Source organism: Ranitomeya variabilis, chromosome 1, assembly GCF_051348905.1.
Source record: "Ranitomeya variabilis isolate aRanVar5 chromosome 1, aRanVar5.hap1, whole genome shotgun sequence".
NCBI classification, from domain to species: domain Eukaryota; kingdom Metazoa; phylum Chordata; class Amphibia; order Anura; family Dendrobatidae; genus Ranitomeya; species Ranitomeya variabilis.
Window position 1 is genome coordinate 713,500,103 of NC_135232.1, and position 23,211 is coordinate 713,523,313.

The following is a 23,211-nucleotide window of genomic DNA, read 5'->3' on the forward strand; positions in this document are numbered from 1 at the left end:
CTCTAGTTCCATTATATCCTTCCTGAGCACCGGTGCCCAAAACTGGACACAGTACTCCATGTGCGGTCTAACTAGGGATTTGTACAGAGGCAGTATAATGCTCTCATCATGTGTATCCAGACCTCTTTTAATGCACCCCATGATCCTGTTTGCCTTGGCAGCTGCTGCCTGGCACTGGCTGCTCCAGGTAAGTTTATCATTAACTAGGATCCCCAAGTCCTTCTCCCTGTCAGATTTACCCAGTGGTTTCCCATTCAGTGTGTAATGGTGATATTGATTCCTTCTTCCCATGTGTATAACCTTACATTTATCATTGTTAAACCTCATCTGCCACCTTTCAGCCCAAGTTTCCAACTTATCCAGATCCATCTGTAGCAGAATACTATCTTCTCTTGTATTAACTGCTTTACATAGTTTTGTATCATCTGCAAATATCAATATTTTACTGTGTAAACCTTCTACCAGATCATTAATGAATATGTTGAAAAGAACAGGTCCCAATTCCGACCCCTGCGGTACTCCACTGGTCACAGCGACCCAGTTAGAGACTATACCATTTATAACCACCCTCTGCTTTCTATCACTAAGCCAGTTACTAACCCATTTACACACATTTTCCCCCAGACCAAGCATTCTCATTTTGTGTACCAACCTCCTGTGCGGCACGGTATCAAACGCTTTGGAAAAATCGAGATATACCACGTCCAATGACTCACCGTGGTCCAGCCTATAGCTTACCTCTTCATAAAAACTGATTAGATTGGTTTGACAGGAGCGATTTCTCATAAACCCATGCTGATATGGAGTTAAACAGTTATTCTCATTGAGATAATCCAGAATAACATCCTTCAGAAACCCTTCAAATATTTTACCAACAGTAGAGGTTAGACTTACTGGCCTATAATTTCCAGGTTCACTTTTAGAGCCCTTTTTGAATATTAGCATCACATTTGCTATGCGCCAGTCCTGTGGAACAGACCCCGTCGCTATAGAGTCTCTAAAAATAAGAAATAATGGTTTATCTATTACATTACTTAGTTCTCTTAGTACTCGTGGGTGTATGCCATCCGGACCCGGAGATTTATCTATTTTAATCTTATTTAGCCGGTTTCGCACCTCTTCTTGGGTTAGGTTGGTGACCCTTAATATAGGGTTTTCATTGTTTCTTGGGATTTCAACTAGCATTTCATTTTCCACCGTGAATACCGTGGAGAAGAGGGTGTTTAATATGTTAGCCTTTTCCTCGTCATCTACAACCATTCTTTCCTTACTATTTTTTAAGGGGCCTACATTTTCAGTTTTTATTCTTTTACTATTGATATAGTTGAACAGTTTGGGATTAGTTTTACTCTCCTTAGCAATGTGCTTCTCTGTTTCCTTTTTGGCAGCTTTAATTAGTTTTTTAGATAAAGTATTTTTCTCCCTATAGTTTTTTAGAGCTTCAATGGTGCCATCCTGCTTTAGTAGTGCAAATGCTTTCTTTTTACTGTTAATTGCCTGTCTTACTTCTTTGTTTAGCCACATTGGGTTTTTCCCTATTTCTAGTCCTTTTATTCCCACAAGGTATAAACCGCTTACAGTGCCTATTTAGGATGTTCTTAAAGGGCCACTGTCACCCCCCACCAGCCGTTATAAACTAAAAGAGCCACCTTGTGCAGCAGTAATGCTGCATTCTAACAAGGTGGCTCTTTTAGTTTTAGGTTCAAGTATACCCCAAATAAAGAGTTTTTATACTTAGCCACAATTTGTCTCTAGCCAGGGAGGCGGGTCCTCACTCCCCAGCTTGGCCAGCTCCTCTGCCGTCACTCCAATCTTCAGGCCATTTCGGCGGCGCCCCCTCAGCGCTGTTATCGTTTCAAAACCGGCGCTTGCGCTGTGTACTGGTGTCCTGCGCAGTTGCAGTAAGCTCTGGCCGTCTGATGTCCCAGCCAGGCTTGCACACTGCGCCTGCGCGGGCATTGCGGCCAGCCACCTTTGGAATCCCCGCCCCGCACTGTGTTATGCATTATGCACAGTGCGGGGCGGGGATTCCAAAGGTTCCACCTATACAGAATATTCCGTGTAATGGCTGATACCAGAGAACAAAAGACATCCACAGAACACCAGGATGGATCTGCTGCACAGCAAATAGCTGTAGGACCTGCGATGACGTCACTGCCATGTGATTAGGGCAATCACATGGCAGTGACGTCATCGCAGGTCCTACAGCTATTTGCTGTGCAGCAGATCCATCCTGGTGTTCTGTGGATGTCTTTTGTTCTCTGGTATCAGCCATTACACGGAATATTCTGTTTGGTGAAACATAAATATATACTGATAAGAAGACGTTTTCCGGGGATTCCAAAGGTGGCTGGCCGCAATGCCCGCGCAGGCGCAGTGTGCAAGCCTGGCTGGGACATCAGACGGCCAGAGCTTACTGCGTCTACGCAGGACACCAGTACACAGCGCAGGCGCCGGCTTTGAAACGATAACAGCGCTGAGGGGGCGGCGCCGAAAGCGCAGGAAGATTGGAGTGACGGCAGAGGAGCTGGCCAAGCTGGGGAGTGAGGACCGGCCTCCCTGGCTAGAGACAAGAATTGTGGCTAAGTATAAAAACGCTTTATTTGGGGTATACTTGAACCTAAAACTAAAATAGCCACCTTGTTAGAATGCAGCATTACTGCTGCACAAGGTGGCTCTTTTAGTTTATAACGGCTGGAGGGGGGTGACAGTGGCCCTTTAAACATTTTCCATTTATTATCTGTATTCTTATTTCTGAGTATATTGTCCCAGTCTACCAGATTAAGGGCGTCTCTAAGCTGGTCAAACTTTGCCTTCCTAAAGTTCAGTGTTTTTGTGACTCCCTGACCAGTCCCCCTAGTGAAAGACAGGTGAAACTGTACAATATTGTGGTCGCTATTTCCTAGATGCCCGACCACCTGCAGATTTGTTATTCTGTCAGGTCTATTAGATGGTTTAGGTCTAAAAGTGCTGCTCCTCTGGTTGGATTCTGCACCAATTGTGAGAAAGATAATTTTTCTTGGTTATTAGCAGAAACCTGTTGCCTTTATGGGTTTCACAGGTTTCTGTTTCCCAGTTAATATCTGGGTAGTTAAAGTCACCCATAACCAGGACCTCATTATGGGTTGCAGCTTCATCTATCTGCTTTAGAAGTAGACTTTCCTTGATTTCTGTTATATTTGGGGGTTTGTAACAGACCCCAATGAGAATTTTGTTACCATTTTTCCCTCAATGAATTTCGACCCATATGGACTCGACATCCTCATTCCCTTCGCTAATATCTTCCCTTAAAGTGGACTTTAGACAAGACTTTACATAGAGACAAACCCCTCCTCCTCTCCGATTTTTACGATCCTTTCTAAACAGACTGTAACCCTGTAAGTTAACTGCCCAGTCATAGCTTTCATCTAACCATGTCTCGGTTATTCCCACTATGTCAAAGTTACCTGTAGATATTTCTGCTTCTAGTTCTTCCATCTTGTTTGTCAGGCTTCTGGCGTTTGCAAGCATGCAGTTTAGAGGATTTTGTTTTGTTCCAATCTCCTCGCTGTGGATTGTTTTAGAAATGTTCTTACCTCCCTTCTGAGTATGTTTTCCTGGGTCTTCTTTGTTCGAGTCTAATGTTTTTCTTCCCGTCCCCTCTTCTTCTAGTTTAACGCCCTTCTGATGAGTGTAGCGAGTCTTCTGGCGAATGTGTGTTTCCCAGGTTTGTTGAGGTGTAGTCCATCTCTGGCGAGGAGTCCATCGTACAAGTAATTCACACCGTGGTCCAGGAATCCGAATCCTTGTTGTCTGCACCATCGTCTTAGCCAGTTGTTCGCATCAAGGATCCTGTTCCATCTCCTGGTGCCATGCCCGTCTACTGGAAGGATAGAAGAAAAAACTACCTGTGCATCCAGTTCCTTTACTTTCTTCCCCAACTCTTCAAAGTCCTTGCAGATTGTCGGTAGGTCCTTCCTTGCCGTGTCAATGGTGCCAACATGTATCAGAAGAAATGGGTGGACGTCCTTGGAGCTGAAGAGCTTTGGTATCCTATCGGTCACATCCTTGATCATCGCACCTGGAAGGCAGCAAACTTCTCTTGCGGTTATGTCCGGTCTGCAGATGGCTGCTTCTGTGCCTCTCAGTAGTGAGTCTCCCACCACCACCACTCTTCGTTGCTTCTTGGCTGTACTTTTTGGTGTCACTTGTTGCTGTGTACCCTTTTCTTTTTTGCTTGCTGGTATTGCTTCATCCTTAGGTGTGCAATCTTCATCTTCTACAAATATTTGATATCGGTTCTTCAGTTGTGTGGTTGGTGATTTCTCCATGGTCTTCTTGCTTCTTTTGGTCACATGCTTCCACTCATCTGCTTTTGGAGGTTCTCTGACACTTATTTCACCTTCTGTGACCAGTAGAGATGCTTCTGTTCTGTCTAGGAAGTCTTCATTCTCTTTGATGAGTTTCAAAGTTGCTATTCTTTCTTCCAGACCCCGAACCTTTTCTTCTAAAAGGGCCACTAGTCTACACTTCTGACAGGTGAAATTGGATTCTTCTGGTCGATCTGTGAACATATAGCACATGCTGCAGCTCACCATGTAGGTTGTCACATCTGCCATGTTGCTCCTAGATCCTGCTGATTTGCTTTGTGTTTTCCTTCTTGTGTAATCTACTCAGCCAAGCTTTCTTGCAATACTGTCCTACAGGCAAAAATTTGCGTGCCATAAGGCGTGCGGTTTGGTGATGCTTTCCAAGCAGCTGGTCCCGGCTGAACCCAACGATCTTCTTGCTGAGGAAGACTCTTTGCTTTTCCCAGAAGGCACCTGGAATATGCAAATTATCTTCCTCAAGCTTGAATCCCTGGTTTGGTGATGCTTTCCAAGCAGCTGGTCCCGGCTGTACCCAACGATCTTCTTGCTGAGGGAGACTCTTCGCTTTTCCCAGAAGGCACCTGGAATATGCAAATTATCCTCCTCAAGCTTGAATCCCTGGTTTGGTGATGCTTTCCAAGCAGCTGGTCCCGGCTGTACCCAACAATCTTCTTGCTGAGGGAGACTCTTCGCTTTTCCCAGAAGGCACCTGGAATATGCAAATTATCCTCCTCAAGCTTGAATCCCTGGTTTAGAAAGAAAGAAAGCCGCAGTTTGCTGAAGACAAGCTGACTAAGGACATGAATTTCTGGAGCCGCATCCTGTGGTCGAAGTTTAAAGATAAACTTATTTAGTTCAGGTGGTGTCAAGCATGTGTGGTGGCAACCAGATGAGGAACACAAAGACAAGTGTGTCCTGCCTACAGTCAGGCATGGTGGTGGAGTGTCATGGTTTGGGACTGCATGAGTACTGCCGGCTGTAGGGGGCTACAGTTTATTAAGGGAACCATTAATGCAATCATGTGCTGCGACATCCTGAAGCAGAGCATGATCTCCTCCCTCCGGAAACTGGGCTGCAGGACAATATTCTACCATAAGATCCCAAACACACCTGCAAGACCACCACTGTCCTTACTAAAGAAACTGAGGGTAAAGGTGCTGGACTGGCCAAGCATGTCTCCAGATGCTATTCAGCATCTGTGGGTCATCATCAACCGGAATGTGGATGAGCACAAGGTGTTGCAACATCTACCAGCTCCGTGATGTCATCCTGGAGGAGTTAAGGAAGTGATTGAAAATAATGGTGGCCTAACAAAAAGTTCACACTTGGGAAACAATAGGACCATTTTCACTTAGGAATGTGCTCACTTTTGTTGCCAGTGGTTTAGACATTAACCTCTTTATGACCTTGGACATACAGGTATGTCAAAGGTCGCCTGCCCCTGTTTGCTGCGGACTCCGGCGCTGAGCCTGCAGCTTTTCTGACACATTATACCTGATTTATTCAGCTGACGTGCCTCTAACAGCCATGGGTAGAATTGCGATCCACCCTTGGCTATTAACTGTCAGAGATTGACAGCGGCATTTAACATGATTGCACCAGAAGCGCGTCACAAACCCCTCCCAATGGCGCCCGTATCACATGGCCGCGGGTCGCCGATAGGCTGTAATGACAAACCGGGATCTGCTGGAGACCCCTGTGGTTGGTGGCCCTCATGGCTATCTGGCAATGACAAGTGTCCGGAGCTCATAGCAAGTGATCATTTTAGCTACACACAGCAGGGCTTCAGCACTGCTATGAGTAGCACAGAAGATCGGATGATCGCAGCTTCTAGTCTCCAATGAAGACTGTTGAAGTCAGTGTACAGTTTATCCCCTTCCCGACCTTTGACGCCACGTAGGCGTCATGAATGTCGGTGCCAATCCGACCTGTGACGCCTATGTGGCGTCATGGAGGGATCGCGACCCTGCAGATCGGGTGAAAGGGTTAACTCCAATTTCACCCGATCTGCAGTGACGGGGGGGTGGTACTTCAGCCCAGGGGTGGTGGCTTCACCCCCTCGTGGCTACGATCGCTCTGATTGGCTGTTGAAAGTGCAACAGCCAATCAGAGCAATTCGTAATATTTCACCTATAAAAAGTGGTGAAATATTACAATCCAGCCATGGCCGATGCTGCAATATCATCGACCATGGCTGGAAACCCTGATGTGCCCCCCCCCCCCACAGCCACCGATCGCCTCCCCAGTCCTCCGTTCTGTCCCGTAGTCCCCTCCGTCCGCCTGTCCGCTCCCCCGTCCTCATGCCCGCTCCCCCCGTGCTCCGATCCACCCCCCGTGCTCCGATCCACCCCCCCGTGCTCCGATCCCCCCTCATACTTACCGAGCCTCCCGGAGTCCGTCTGTCTTCTCCATGGGCGCCGCCATCTTCCAAAATGGCGGACGCATGCGCAGTGTGCCCGCCGAATCTGCCGGCCGGCAGATTCGTTCCAGGTACATTTTGATCACTGTGATAAAACTTATCACAGTGATCAAAATAAAAAAAATAGTGAATGAACCCCCCCCCCTTTATCACCCCCATAGGTAGGGACAATAATAAAATAGAGAATTTTTTTTTTTTTCTGCACTAGGGTTAGGGTTAGCATTAGGGCTAGGGTTAGGGTTAGCATTAGGGTTAGGGCTAGGGTTAGGGTTAGAACTAGGGTTAGGGTTAGAATTAGGCTATGTGCACATGGTGCGGATTTGGCTGCGGATCCGCAGCGGATTGGCCACTGCGGATTCATAGCAGTTTTCCATCAGGTTTACAGTACCATGTAAACCTATGGAAAACCAAATCCGCTGTGCCTATGGTGCGGAAAATACCGCGCGGAAACGCTGTGTTGTATTTTCCGCAGCATGTCAATTCTTTGTGCGGATTCCGCAGCGTTTTATACCTGTTCTTCAATAGGAATCCGCAGCTGAAATCCACACAAAAAACACTGGAAATCCGTGGTAAATCCGCAGGTAAAATGCAGTGCCTTTTACCTGCGGATTTTTCAAAAATGGTGCAGAAAAATCTCACACGAATCCGCAACGTGGGCACATAGCCTTAGGGTTAGGGTTGGAATTAGGGCTAGGATTGGAAATAGGGTTAAGATTAGGCCTGTGGTTAGGGTTATGTTTAGGGTTAGGGGTGTGTTGGGGTTAGGGTTGTGGTTAGGATTGGAATTAGGGTTAGGGTTGGGATTAGGGTTAGGGTTGGGATTAGGGTTATGGGTGTGTCGGGGTTAGGGTTGTGGTTAGGGGTGTGTTGGGGTTAGGGTTGTGATTAGGGTCATGGCTAGAGTTGGGATTAGGGTTAGGGGTGTGTTGGGGTGAGTGTTGGAGTTAGAATTGAGGGGCTTCCACTTTTTAGGCACATCAGGGGTCTCCAAACGCAACATGGCGCCACCATTGATTCCAGCCAATCTTGCGTTTAAAAAGTCAAATGGTTCTCCCTTCCGAGCCCCGACGTGCACCCAATCAGTGGTTTACCCCCACATATGGGGTAACAGCATATTCAGGACAAACTGGGCAACAATTATTGGGGTCCAATTTCTCCTGTTACACTTGCAAAAATAAAAAATAGCTTGCTAAAACATAATTTAGAGGAATGAAATTTTTTTTTTTTTTTCACGGCTCTGCGTCATAAACTCCTGTGAAACACTTGGGGGTTCAAAGTGCTCACCACACATCTAGATAAGTTCCGTGGAGGGTCTAGTTTCCAAAATGGGGTCACTTGTGGGGAGTTTCTACTGTTTAGGCACATCAGGGGCTCTGCAAATGCAACATGACGCCCGCGGACCATTCCATCAAAGTCTGCATTTCAAAAGTCACTACTTCCCTTCCGAGCCTCGACGTGTGCCCAAGCAGTGGTTTACCCCCACATATGGGGTATTAGTGTACTCAGGACAAACTGGACAACAACTTTTGGGGTCCAATTTCTCCTGGTACTCTTGTGAAAATAAAAAATTGCGGGCTAAAAAATAATTTTTGAGGAAAGAAAAATGATTTTTTATTTTCACAACTCTGCGTTTTAAACTTCTGTGAAGCACTTGGGGGTTTAAAGTGGTCACCGCACATCTAGATTAGTTCAATGGGAGGTCTAGTTTCCAAAATGGGGTCACATGTGGGGGAGCTCCAATGTTTAGGCACACTGGGGCTCTCCAAACGCGACATGGTGTCCGCTAACGATTGGAGCTAATTTTTCATTCAAAAGTAAAATGGCGCTTCTTCCCTTCCGAGCCCTCCCGTGTGCCCAAACAGTGGTTTACCCCCACATGTGAGATATCAGTGTACTCAGGAGAAATTGCCCAATACATTTTAGGATCCATTTTATCCTTTTGCCTATGTGGAAATGAACAAATTGAGGCTAAAAGAAATTTTTTGTGGAAAAAAAAAAAGTACGGTACATGTGGAGGAGCTCCAATGTTTAGGCACACGGGGGCTCTCCAAACGCGACATGGTGTCCGCTAGCGATTGGAGCTAATTTTTCATTCAAAAGTAAAATGGCGCTCCTTCCCTTCCGAGCCTTGCCGTGTGCCCAAACTGGTTTGTGACCACATATGAGGTATCGGTGTACTCAGGAGAAATTACCCAACACATTTTAGGATCCATTTTATCCTGTTGCCCATGTGAAAATGAAAAAAATTATTTTATCCTCAATTTCTAGATGCTTAGTGAGTACTTTGAACCCCCAGGTGCTTCACAAATTGATCCGTAAAAATGAAAAAGTACATTTTTTTTTTTTCACAAAAAATTTCTTTTAGCCTCAATTTTTTGTGAAAAAGAAAATAACTTTTTCATTTTTACGGATCAATTTGTGAAGCGCCTGGGGTTCAAAGTGCTCACTATGCATCTAGATAAGCTCCTTTGGGGGTCTAGTTTCCAAAATGGGGTCAGTTGTGGGGATGCTCCAATGTTTAGGCACACAGGGGCTCTCCAAACGCGACATGGTGTCCACTAAAGATTGGAGCCAATTTTTTCATTGAAAAAGTCAAATGCGCTCCTTCCCTTCCGAGCCCTGTCGTGCGCCCAAACAGTGGTTCCCCCCCCACATATGTGGTATCGGCGTACTCAGGACAAATTGTACAAGAACTTTTGGGGTCCAGTTTCTCTTTTTACCCTTGGGAAAATAAAAAAATTGTTGCTAAAAAATCATTTTTGTGACTAAAAAGTTAAATGTTCATTTTTCCTTCCATGTTGCTTCTGCTGCGGTGAAACACCTGAGGGGTTAATAAACTTCTTGAATGTGGTTTTGAGTACCTTGAGGGGTGCAGTTTTTAGAATGGTGTCACTTTTGGGTATTTTCAGCCATATAGACCCCTCAAACTGACTTCAAATGTGAGGTGGTCCCTAAAAAAATGGTTTTGTAAATTTCGTTGTAAAAATGAGAAATTGCTGGTCAAATTTTAACCCTTATAACTTCCTAGCAAAAAAAAAATTTGTTTCCAAAATTGTGCTGATGTAAAGTAGACATGTGGGTAATGTTATTTATTAACTATTTTGTGTCACATAACTCTCTTGTTTAACAGAATAAAAATTCAAAATTTGAAAATTGCAAAATTTTCAAAATTTTAGCCAAAATGTGCATTTTTTTCACAAATAAACACAAACATTATCGATCTAAATATACCACTAACATGAAGCCCAATATGTCACAAAAACAATCTCAGAACCGCTAGGATCCGTTGAAGCGTTCCTGAGTTATTACCTCATAAAGGGACACTGGTCAGAATTGCAAAAAACGGCCAGGTCATTAAGGTCAAAATAGGCTGGGTCATGAAGGGGTTAAAAAAAAGTTTTAAAAATATTAGTATAATAAAGTTAAAATCACCCCCCATTCGCCCCATTCAAAATAAAACCGTAAAGAAAAAAAAAAATACACATATTTTGTATCGCCGCATTCAGAATCATCCGATCTATCAATATATAAAAATAATTAATCTGATTGGGAAATGGCTTAACGAGAAAAAAAATAAAACTTACAGAATTAGGCTACTTTCACACTAGCGTCGTACTCGGCCCGTCGCAGAGCGTCGGGCCGACGTACCGACGCTAGCGTTGTATACGCCGCACAACGGGGGCAGCGGATGCATTTTTCCAGCGCATCCGCCGCCCCATTGTGAGGTGCGGGGAGGTGGGGGCGGAGTTCCGGCCGCGCATGCCCGGTAGGAAATGGCGGTCCGTCGTTTCATGTAACGTTTTTTGCAGCCGACGGTCCGCCACAACACGGCGCAACCGTCGCACGACGGTTGAGACGTGTGGCAATGCTTCGCAAATGCGTCGCTAATGTTAGTCAATGGTGAAAAAACGCATCCAGCAAGAACTTTTGCAGGATGCGTTTTTTCGCCAAAACGACGCATTGCGACGTATTGCAAAAAACGCTAGTGTGAAAGTAGCCTTACCTATTTTTGGTCACCACAACATTACATTAAAATGCAATAACGGGCAATCAAAAGATCGTATCTACACCTAAATGGTATCAATAAAAACGTCAGCTCAGCGCGCAAAAAATAAGCTCTCACCCAGGCCCAGATCATGAAAAATGAAGATGCTACTGGTCTCTGAAAATGTCGGTTTTAGGCTAAGTCATCCGCGGCAATTCTGCAGCTCCTGCCGCGGGTATATCGCATGTGGAATTGGCATGCATATTCCCGTTAAAAACTAGCGTTTTGCAAGCATTATTAGCTTGCAGAATGCTAGTGTTTTCCAAGCGATCTGTAGCATCGCTTGGAAAACTGAATGACAGGTTGGTCACACTTGTCAAACATAGTGCTTGACAAGTGTGACCAACTTTTTACTATTGATGCAGCCTATGCAGCATCAATAGTAAAAGATAGAATGTTAAAAATAATAAAAATATAAAAAAAATCGTTATTCTCACCTTCCGCAGACAGCCAATCTCCTCAGCGGCGTCCGTTCCTATGGATGCTGTGTGTGAAGGACCTTCGATGACGTCGCGGTCAAGCGGCCGCGTGCAACGCTGAGAGGCGGGAAGACTCCGGGGGCCATCGAAGGTGAGTATATCACGATTTTTTATTTTAATTCTTTTTTTTTTTTTTTTTTTACCAATTATATGGTGCCCAGTCCGTGGAGGAGAGTCTCCTCTCCTCCACCCTGGGTACCAACCGCACATGATCTGCTTACTTCCCGCATGGTGGGCATAGCCCCGTACGGGAAGTAAACAGATCAATGCATTCCTAGGTGTGCGGAATCCCCGCGATTCCGCAAATTTAATGAACATGCTACGTTTTTTAATGGAATGCGATTCCGCTCAGGAAAACAACGCAGCATGTGCACAAAAAATGCGGATTGCATTCTATTAAATAGGATGCTTAATGTGAGCGTTTTTTTTCACGGTTTTATAGCTTTTTTATAGCGAAAAAACGCGAAAAATCTGCTATGTGTGCACACAGCCTTAAAATTATTTATTTACTAGCTGAAGAGCCCGGCTTTGCCTGGGCATAGTAAATATCTGTGGTTAGTTATAGCACCTCACTTCTCTTATTTTCCCATCACGCCTCTCATTTCCCCCCTCACAACTTTCATTTTCCCCTCACATCTCTCATTTTCTCCCTCACACCTCTCATTTTCCCCTTCACTCCTCTCATTCCCCACTAACCCTTGTCATTTCGACCTCACATCTGTAATTTTCCGATCACTTCACTATTTTCCCTCACTCCTCTCATTTTGCACTCACACCTTTTCATTTTCACCTCACACCTCTCATTTTCCCCTCAGTATATACATGTTTGTCTTCTCCCTTATATATAGTATACACCTGTATGTCATCTCCTGTGTATAGTATATACCTGCATGTCATCTCCCCTGTAAATAGTATATACCTGCTGTATGTCATCTCCTCCTGTATATAGTATATACCTGTATGTCATCTCTTCTGTCTATAGTATATACCTGTATGTCATCTCCTCTATATAGTATATACCTGTATGTCATCTCCTCCTGTATATAGTATATACCTGTAAGTCTTCTGCTCCTGTATATAGTATATACCTGTGTCATCTCCCCTGTATATAGTATGTACCTGTATGTCATCTCCTCCTGTATTAGACCTCGTTCACACATTATTTGGTCAGTATTTTTACCTCCGTATGTGTAAGCTAAATTGGCAGCCTGATAAATCCCCAGCCTACAGGAAGCACTCCCCCTGGCAGTATATATTAGCTCACACATACACATAATAGACAGGTCATGTGACTGACAGCTGCCGTATTTCCTATATGGTACATTTGTTGCTCTTGCAGTTTGTCTGCTTATTAATCGGATTTTTATTTTTGAAGGATAATACCAGACTTGTGTGTGTTTTAGGGCGAGTTTCATGTGTCACGTGTTGAGTTGCGTGTGGCGACATGCATGTAGAGACTTTTGTGAGATGAGTATTGTGTGGCGACATGCGTGTAGCAACTTTTTGTGTGTCGAGTTGCATGTGACAGGTTAGTGTAGCAAGTTGTGTGTAGCAAGTTGTGTGTAGCAAGTTGTGTGTAGCAAGTTGTGTGCGGCAAGTTTTGCGTGTGGCGAGTTTTATGTGTTGTGCGTTTTGAGTATGTGCAAGTTTTGTGTGAGGCAACTTTTGCATGTGTAGCAACTTTTGTGCATGTGGTAATTTTTCCGCGTGTGCAAGTTTTGCGCGTGGCGTGTTTTCCATGAGGTGAGTTTTGCACGTGTGGCTAGTTTTGCGTGAGCCTAGTTTTGCATGTGGCGAGTTTTGCATGTGGCGAATTTTGCGTGTGGTGTTTTGAGCGGTGACTTTTGTGTTTCGACTTTTATGTGGCGAGATTGGTGTATGTGTGGTGAAATGTGTGCTGAGGGTGGTATATGTGTTCAAGCACGTGGTAGTGTGTGGCGCATTTTGTGTGTGTGTTCATATCCCCGTGTGTGGTGAGTATCCCATGTCGGGGCCCTACCTTAGCAACTGTACGGTATATACTCTTTGGCGCCATCGCTCTCATTCTTTAAGTCCCCCTTGTTCACATCTGGCAGCTGTCAATTTGCCTCCAACACTTTTCCTTTCACTTTTTCCCCATTATGTAGATAGGGGCAAAATTGTTTGGTGAATTGGAAAGCGCGGGGTTAAAATTCCGCCTCACAACATAGCCTATGACGCTCTCGGGGTCCAGACGTGTGACTGTGCAAAATTTTGTGCCTGTAGCTGCGACGCCTCCAACACTTTTCCTTTCACTTTTTCCCCATTATGTAGATAGGGGCAAAATTGTTTGGTGAATTGGAAAGCGCGGGGTTAAAATTCCGCCTCACAACATAGCCTATGACGCTCTCGGGGTCCAGACGTGTGACTGTGCAAAATTTTGTGGTTGTAGCTGCGACGGTGCAGATGCCAATCCCGGACACACACACACACACACACACACACACACACACACACACACACACACACACACACACACACACACACACACACACACACACACACACACACACACACACACACACATAGCTGCGACGGTGCAGATGCCAATCCCGGACACACACACACACACACACACACACACACACACACACACACACACACACACACACACACACACACACACACACACACACGCGCGCGCATTCAGCTTTATATATTAGATTTATTTTTACAAACTTTGGATTTTTTTCACCTTCCCGATATTTGTAGTACATGTACGTCATAATTGGGAAGGACTTCCAAACCGATGCAGTACATGTACGTCATGGCAACTGTCTGCGCACAGGGAGCTGTGCTCCTGTTATTGCCGCCAGGTGTCAACTGTTACTGACAGGTGACACCCTGCTCTCAATGCCAGGAGTGTTCCCGTACCGCTCCCAGCACTTTAACCCCCAAAATGCTGCGATTGAACTCGTTTGCAGCATTTAGTGAGCAGGCAGAGGGGGTACAGGAAAGAAAACCCCTCTGCCCTTGGATTGGAGACCCTGCAAAGTCATCGTGGGAATCCCGATCATTGCCATAGTAATCTGATGTCATCGTGACGACATTCTGGTCACCAGGAAGTTAGTTAGATCATGCACTGTGCATGATCTATCTAACTTTTCTCTGCAGGTCTGACAGGCTCATGCATTGTTGAACCTTATAACTGGGATCAGAGTGCAGAAAGTGAAAGTCCAATAGTGGGGCTAGGTGGAAAAGTTTTTTTTTTTTAAAGTCATATTATCTACTATATAATCATCTAAGGGTCACTTCCGTCTGTCTGTCACGGAAATCCCGCGTCGCTGGATTGTGTGCAACGGGCACAGTCCGGCCGCGAATTCGCCCCTACTCTCCTTCAGTGCCCCCTCCATACTCCCCTCCAGTCAGCGCTCACACAGGGTCAATGGCTGCATTACACCGCGTTATGCCGTGGTGTAACGCAGTCTGTTAACGCTGCTATTAACCATGTGTGACCAACTTTTTACTATTGATTCTGCCTATGCAGCATCAATAGTAAAAAGATCTAATGTTAAAAATAATAAAAAATCGTTATATACTCACCGTCCGTCGGCCCCTCTGATCCAGAACTGGCCATCCCCACTCCTTGCGACGCTCCGGTGACCGCTCCATGCATTGCGGTCTCGCGAGATGATGACGTAGCGGTCTCGCGAGACCACTACGTCATCATCTCGCGAGACCGCAATGCACTCTTGGGACCGGAGCGCGCGAGGAGCGTCGGTAACCGCTTCGCCTGGATCCGGGGCCAACGGAAGGTGAGTATATAACTGTTTTTTATTTTAATTCTTTTTTTTTTTAACAGGGATATGATGCCCACATTGCTATATACTGCGTGGGCTGTGCTATATACTACGTGGGCTGTTATATACTGCGTGAGCTGTGCTATACTATGTGGGCTGTGCTATATACTATGGCTGTGTTATATACTACGTGGCTGTGTTATATACTGCGTGGGCTGTGTTATATACTGCGTGGCTGTGCTATATACTACGTGGCTGTTATATACTACGTGGCTGTGTTATATACTATGTGGCTGTGTTATATACTGCGTGGGCTGTGTTATATACTACGTGGGCTGTGTTCTATACTACGTGGGCTGTGTTCTATACTACGTGGGCTGTGTTCTATACTACGTGGGCTGTGTTCTATACTACGTGGGCTGTGTTCTATACTACGTGGGCTGTGTTCTATACTACGTGGGCTGTGTTCTATACTACGTGGGCTGTGTTCTATACTACGTGGGCTGTGTTCTATACTACGTGGGCTGTGTTCTATACTACGTGGGCTGTGTTCTATACTGCGTGGGCTGTGTTCTATACTGCGTGGGCTGTGTTCTATACTGCGTGGGCTGTGTTCTATACTGCGTGGGCTGTGTTCTATACTGCGTGGGCTGTGTTCTATACTGCGTGGGCTGTGTTCTATACTGCGTGGGCTGTGTTCTATACTACGTGGGCTGTGTTCTATACTACGTGGGCTGTGTTCTATACTACGTGGGCTGTGTTCTATACTACGTGGGCTGTGTTCTATACTCTGTGGGCTGTGTTCTATACTACGTGGGCTGTGTTCTATACTACGTGGGCTGTGTTCTATACTACGTGGGCTGTGTTCTATACTACGTGGGCTGTGTTCTATACTGCGTGGGCTGTGTTCTATACTGCGTGGGCTGTGTTCTATACTGCGTGGGCTGTGTTCTATACTGCGTGGGCTGTGTTCTATACTGCGTGGGCTGTGTTCTATACTGCGTGGGCTGTGTTCTATACTGCGTGGGCTGTGTTCTATACTGCGTGGGCTGTGTTCTATACTGCGTGGGCTGTGTTCTATACTGCGTGGGCTGTGTTCTATACTGCGTGGGCTGTGTTCTATACTGCGTGGGCTGTGTTCTATACTGCGTGGGCTGTGTTCTATACTGCGTGGGCTGTGTTCTATACTGCGTGGGCTGTGTTCTATACTGCGTGGGCTGTGTTCTATACTGCGTGGGCTGTGTTCTATACTGCGTGGGCTGTGTTCTATACTGCGTGGGCTGTGTTCTATACTGCGTGGGCTGTGTTCTATACTGCGTGGGCTGTGTTCTATACTGCGTGGGCTGTGTTCTATACTGCGTGGGCTGTGTTCTATACTGCGTGGGCTGTGTTCTATACTGCGTGGGCTGTGTTCTATACTGCGTGGGCTGTGTTCTATACTGCGTGGGCTGTGTTCTATACTGCGTGGGCTGTGTTCTATACTGCGTGGGCTGTGTTCTATACTGCGTGGGCTGTGTTCTATACTGCGTGGGCTGTGTTCTATACTGCGTGGGCTGTGTTCTATACTGCGTGGGCTGTGTTCTATACTGCGTGGGCTGTGTTCTATACTGCGTGGGCTGTGTTCTATACTGCGTGGGCTGTGTTCTATACTGCGTGGGCTGTGTTCTATACTGCGTGGGCTGTGTTCTATACTGCGTGGGCTGTGTTCTATACTGCGTGGGCTGTGTTCTATACTGCGTGGGCTGTGTTCTATACTGCGTGGGCTGTGTTCTATACTGCGTGGGCTGTGTTCTATACTGCGTGGGCTGTGTTCTATACTGCGTGGGCTGTGTTCTATACTGCGTGGGCTGTGTTCTATACTGCGTGGGCTGTGTTCTATACTGCGTGGGCTGTGTTCTATACTGCGTGGGCTGTGTTCTATACTGCGTGGGCTGTGTTCTATACTGCGTGGGCTGTGTTCTATACTGCGTGGGCTGTGTTCTATACTGCGTGGGCTGTGTTCTATACTGCGTGGGCTGTGTTCTATACTGCGTGGGCTGTGTTCTATACTGCTTGGGCTGTGTTATATACTGCGTGAGCTGTGCTATATACTACGTGGGCTGTGTTATATACTACGTGGCCTGTGCTATATACTGCGTGGGCTGTGTTCTATACTGCGTGGGCTGTGTTCTATACTGCGTGGGCTGTGTTCTATACTGCGTGGGCTGTGTTCTATACTGCGTGGGCTGTGTTCTATACTGCGTGGGCTGTGTTCTATACTGCGTGGGCTGTGTTCTATACTACGTGGGCTGTGTTCTATACTACGTGGGCTGTGTTCTATACTACGTGGGCTGTGTTCTATACTCTGTGGGCTGTGTTCTATACTACGTGGGCTGTGTTCTATACTACGTGGGCTGTGTTCTATACTACGTGGGCTGTGTTCTATACTACGTGGGCTGTGTTCTATACTGCGTGGGCTGTGTTCTATACTGCGTGGGCTGTGTTCTATACTGCGTGGGCTGTGTTCTATACTGCGTGGGCTGTGTTCTATACTGCGTGGGCTGTGTTCTATACTGCGTGGGCTGTGTTCTATACTGCGTGGGCTGTGTTCTATACTGCGTGGGCTGTGTTCTATACTGCGTGGGCTGTGTTCTATACTGCGTGGGCTGTGTTCTATACTGCGTGGGCTGTGTTCTATACTGCGTGGGCTGTGTTCTATACTGCGTGGGCTGTGTTCTATACTGCGTGGGCTGTGTTCTATACTGCGTGGGCTGTGTTCTATACTGCGTGGGCTGTGTTCTATACTGCGTGGGCTGTGTTCTATACTGCGTGGGCTGTGTTCTATACTGCGTGGGCTGTGTTCTATACTGCGTGGGCTGTGTTCTATACTGCGTGGGCTGTGTTCTATACTGCGTGGGCTGTGTTCTATACTGCGTGGGCTGTGTTCTATACTGCGTGGGCTGTGTTCTATACTGCGTGGGCTGTGTTCTATACTGCGTGGGCTGTGTTCTATACTGCGTGGGCTGTGTTCTATACTGCGTGGGCTGTGTTCTATACTGCGTGGGCTGTGTTCTATACTGCGTGGGCTGTGTTATATACTGCGTGGGCTGTGTTATATACTGCTTGGGCTGTGTTATATACTGCGTGAGCTGTGCTATATACTACGTGGGCTGTGTTATATACTACGTGGCCTGTGCTATATACTACGTGGCTCTACTATATGCTACTTGACTGTGCTATATTTCTCTGCTGTATCTGTGTTAAATATGCTTATTTTGCACATTTATTTAATCAGGACTATTCACCAGGTGCGTTACTCTTAAAGAAAAAAATGTCATGATATTATCATAAAAAATGTAGTGGTTTATTGAATTGTCCACAGAAAAACCACATTGCAGCAAAACATAAAACTAGATGAAATAGTTAAGAACAGATTGTCCATTTGTAAATATCAGCGCTTGTTCCTCTTCGTTTCTGAGATGGAATAGAAGTCATATTTTTTTCATGGAGTAGAATCATGGCTATCAGCTGTTCCTTCCTTGTGTGTCTTGTCTGACGTTCATGGAGAAAGATGGTGAAGGCACGAGGTGACAGCCCCCACGTGACAAGCCCCCACACCCTCCTAAGAGACGTTATTTATATGTCCCACAGACCACGTGTTCCCTCTATATGGTATTAACTTATACTCTGAGGTACATATACAGAAATAGCTTTCTGTAATGTCAGCAAGAAGCAATGTGCTCAGTACAGAATTGAGAATATGAATAATTCAATTAATAATTAATATTTAACAATCTGTGCATCATGAATTGTGGTATGTGTTAAAGAGGGGGGCCCACTGAGAATCTTTCACCCGGGGCACTCAAAAACCTGGAGCAGGCCCTGGCTTCACTGATTGGTCACGCAAACAATCAGCGACAGGTGCAGTCCGGCCGCGAATTGGCGCTTAATTTGAACCACGCTTCGCTAATTGGTCGCGCCCAGCCCGATGCGTTAGAATCAGGCCACCATCTAGTATATATATAATCGTCTAAGGGTCACTTCCGTCTGTTTGTCTGTCATGGAAATGCCGCGACCAAACAGCGATTGGCACAGTCTGGCCGCGAATTCGCCCTTCCCTACTCCCCTCCAGTCAGTGCCCCCTCCCTACTCCCCTCCAGTCAGTGCCCCCATTGCGGTTTAGCAGTCCGTTAAACGGGACTGCATTGCATTGCGGCATAACGCGGTTTAACGCAGTCCGTTAACGCTGCTATTAATCCTGTGTGACCAACTTTTTACTATTGATGCTGCCTATGCAGCATCAATAGTAAAAAGATCTAATGTTAAAAATAATTAAAAAAATAAAAAATCATCATGATTTATATAAAATCATTATATAAAATCATTATAATCTAATGTTTATATTCAATGTTTATATGAATACTAGATGGTGGCCCGATTCTAGCGCATCGGGTATCTATCTATATAATCGTCTAAGGGGTACTTCCGTCTGTTTCTGTCTGTCTGTCGGAAATCCCGCATCGCTGATCGGCCGGCCGCGACCAATCAGCGACAGGCTTAGTCTGGCCGCGAATTGGCCCCTCCCTACTCTCCTCAAGTCAGTGCCACCTCCCTACTCCCCTCCAGTCAATGCCAGTGTGTCGCCCAGATATAATATTAAAAATAATGAAAAAAAATTAAAAATTGAGCTATTCACACCTTCCGCCGTCCACCGATGCGCGTGAAGCTGCCGCCAGCTTCCGTTCCCAGAAATGCATTGTGAAATTACCCAGATGACTTAGCTGTCTCGCTATATACTACATGGGCTGTGTTATATACTACGTGGGCTGTGTTATATACTACGTGGGCTGTGTTATATACTGCGTGGGCTGTGCTATATACTACATGGGCTGTGCAATATACTACATGGGCTGTGTTATATACTACGTGGGCTGTGTTATATACTACGTGGGCTGTGTTATACTACGTGGCTGCTACATACTACATGGGCTGTGTTATATACTGCGTGGGCTGTGTTATATGCTACGTGGGCTGTGTTATATACTGCGTGGGCTGTGCTATATATTACGTGGGCTGTTATATACTGCGTGGACTGTTATATACTACGTGGCTCCTATATACTACGTGGCTGTGCTATATACTACGTGGCCTGTGTTATATACTGCGTGGCTGCTACATACTATGTGGGCAGTGTTATATACTGCGTGGGCTGTGCTATATATTACGTAGGCTGTGCTATATATTACGTAGGCTGTGCTATATATTACGTGGGCTGTGCTATTTATTACGTGGGCTGTTATATACTACGTGGCTGCTATATACTACATGGCTTCTATATACTACGTGGCTGTGCTATATACTACGTGGCTGTGCTATATACTACATGGCTGTGCTATATACTACATGGCTGTGCTATATACTACATGGCTGTGCTATATACTACATGGCTGTGTTATATACTACGTGGCTGTGCTAAGCACGACGTACATACATACATACTCTAGAATACCGGATGCGTTTGAATCAGGCCACGATCTAGTGTGTGTGTGTGTGTGTGTGTGTGTGTGTGTGTGTGTGTGTACAGTTGTGGCCAAAAGTATTGACACCCCTGCAATTCTGTCAGATAATACTCAGTTTCTTCCTGAAAATGATTGCAATCACAAATTCTTTGGTATTATTATCTTCATTTAATTTGTCTTAAATGAAAAAACACAAAAGAGAATGAAGCAAAAAGCAAAACAAGGATCATTTCACGCAAAACTCCAAAAATGGGCCAGACAAAAGTATTGGCACCCTCAGCCTAATACTTGGTTGCACAACCTTTAGCCAAAATAACTGCGACCAACCGCTTCGGGTAACTATTTAATGAGTTTCTTACAATGCTCTGCTGGAATTTTAGACCATTCTTCTTTGGCAAACTGCTCCAGGTCCCTGATATTTGAAGGGTGCCTTCTCCAAACTGCCATTTTCCAGGACGTCCCTCCTGACAGCACCACCAGGAGGTTGTCTTTCGTATCCTTGATAGGGACAGGAACACAGAAGAGGTTAAATAGCCCCTCCCCACCTCCACCCTTCAGTGTTTTTCCTGTCCCTATCAGGGACAGACGCAGGAGAGAGTTCTCCAGAAGAATACCTGGATTTCAGGGAGCAGAGGCTCCCAAAAATGGTCCTTGCTCCGGGTGCGGGCTTCGGACCATGGGGGTCCCGATGGAGGGACTCCTGCAGGATCACAGCAAACCGACGGAGGTCCCTCGTGCGATCCAGGTAGAGCTATGCACTCCCGTCAGCTGCCTCATCCCTTCATCAAAAGGGCTCTGAGGCAGCAGCTGCTGCAGCGGTGCCGGCAGGTCCCGAGCCTGTGCTCCATGTGTGGCGGCATTCCCCTGAACTTCCGGCTCCGGGGGCATCTCCCAGGACTTCCAGCGCTTGAGTCAGAGAGGGCGCGCTGGGGGATCACTTCCGGGAGCGTGGCCAGCCGGATTCAGCGTCGCTGGCGGATTTTTGGCATGAGGAGCCTGAACATGGCGCTGGATCGTAGGGGAAAGCCTGGGACGCGGGAAATTCAAATCCCAGGCCAGTCTGCGCGCGTTCCACATGACGCAGGCGCAGTACAGCTGGGACCTTCAATCACCGGGAATCTGCAGCAGCTGAGCTCGGAAGGAGGACGAATCAGATGATTAGAAGACAGATGAGGTAGACTATTTAAGCACGGACAGTTGACGGCCCTTTTGACCCAGTAGTCATGGAAGGTGCTAATTGTCAGGACGTGCAGTCCTCAGAGCTCGCCCCTGAACATGTAAGTGATTCATAGTGGGGTTTTATTAGGACTAGTCGGATACAAACGACAGGGCCCTCTTATATGTCTATTGTCTGTTATCACGCCGACCTTTTTAGAAAACACCAGTGATTGTCTTACCGCTGTCTCTAACATCATGTCCTCCCTCTATCTGAAACTGAACCTGTCAAAAACTGAACTCCTCGTGTTCTCTCCCTCTACTAACCTACCTTTGCCTGACATTGCCATCTCCGTGTGCGGTTCCACCATTACTCCAAAGCAACATGCCCGCTGTCTTGGGGTCATCCTTGATTCCGAGCTTTCATTCACCCCCCACATCCGATCACTGGCTCGCTCTTCTTATCTGCATCTCACAAACATTTCTAGAATTCGCCCTTTTCTTACTTTCGACTCTGCAAAAACTCTTACTGTCTCACTTATTCATTCTCGTCTGGACTATTGTAACTCTCTACTAATCGGCCTCCCTCTTACCAAACTCTCCCCGCTCCAATCTGTCCTGAATGCTGCTGCCAGGATCATATTCCTCACCAACCGTTACACCGATGCCTCTACCTTGTGCCAGTCATTTCACTGGCTACCCATCCACTCCAGAATCCAGTACAAAACTACTACCCTCATCCACAAAGCACTCCATGGCTCAGCACCACCCTACATCTCCTCTCTGGTCTCAGTCTACCACCCAACCATACCCGTGCCCTCCTCTCCACTAATGACCTCAGGTTAGCATCCTCAATAATCAGAACCTCCCACTCCCGTCTCCAAGACTTTACACGTGCTGCACCGATTCTTTGGAATGCACTACCTAGGTTAATACGATTAATCCCCAATCCCCACAGTTTTAAGAGTGCCCTAAAAACTAATTTGTTCAGACTGGCCTACCGCCTCAACGCATTAAACTAACTATCCCTGTGTGGCCTATTAAAAAAAAACAAACAAAAAAAAAACAAAAACATATTCAGGTTCCTCGCATCATGTTCTCATACACTTTATGCAGTTAATAGCACTCTGTGTCTGTACTGCTACATACTTAGGCAGTTAACTGGTTCATGCAGCTTTACATGAACACCCGAGCCTTACACTATGGCTGGTCCAAATAACTAAAGCAATTGTTACCATCCACCTCTCGTGTCTCCCCTTTTCCTCATAGTTTGTAAGCTTGCGAGCAGGGCCCTCATTCCTCCTGGTAACTGTTTTGAACTGTGATTTTGTGTTATGCTGTAATGTCTATTGTCTGTACAAGTCCCCTCTATAAGTTGTAAAGCGCTGCGGAATATGTTGGCGCTATATAAATAAAAATTATTAATATTATTATTATTATTATTATTATTGCAGGATAAAGAAGCGCCCAAGCGTACAGCAGTGATGACTAAGGGCAAAACTGTTAGA

General features: G+C 46.0%; 1 protein-coding gene across 15 annotated transcripts in view; it reads left to right on the plus strand.

Moving 5' to 3' along the window:
- CEP128 (centrosomal protein 128) overlaps positions 1-23,211 on the plus strand; it is a 261,366-nt gene that overhangs the window by 43,044 nt on the left and 195,111 nt on the right. For 4 of the 15 annotated variants that reach the window (XM_077267455.1, XM_077267454.1, XM_077267456.1 and 1 more), the window contains one exon: positions 11,260-11,383. The exons of the other annotated variants lie outside the window; for them this stretch is intronic. The gene's annotated coding sequence lies outside the window, so the exon portion shown is untranslated. The remainder of the gene's footprint in view (positions 1-11,259; positions 11,384-23,211) is intronic. 15 annotated transcript variants of the gene reach the window in all.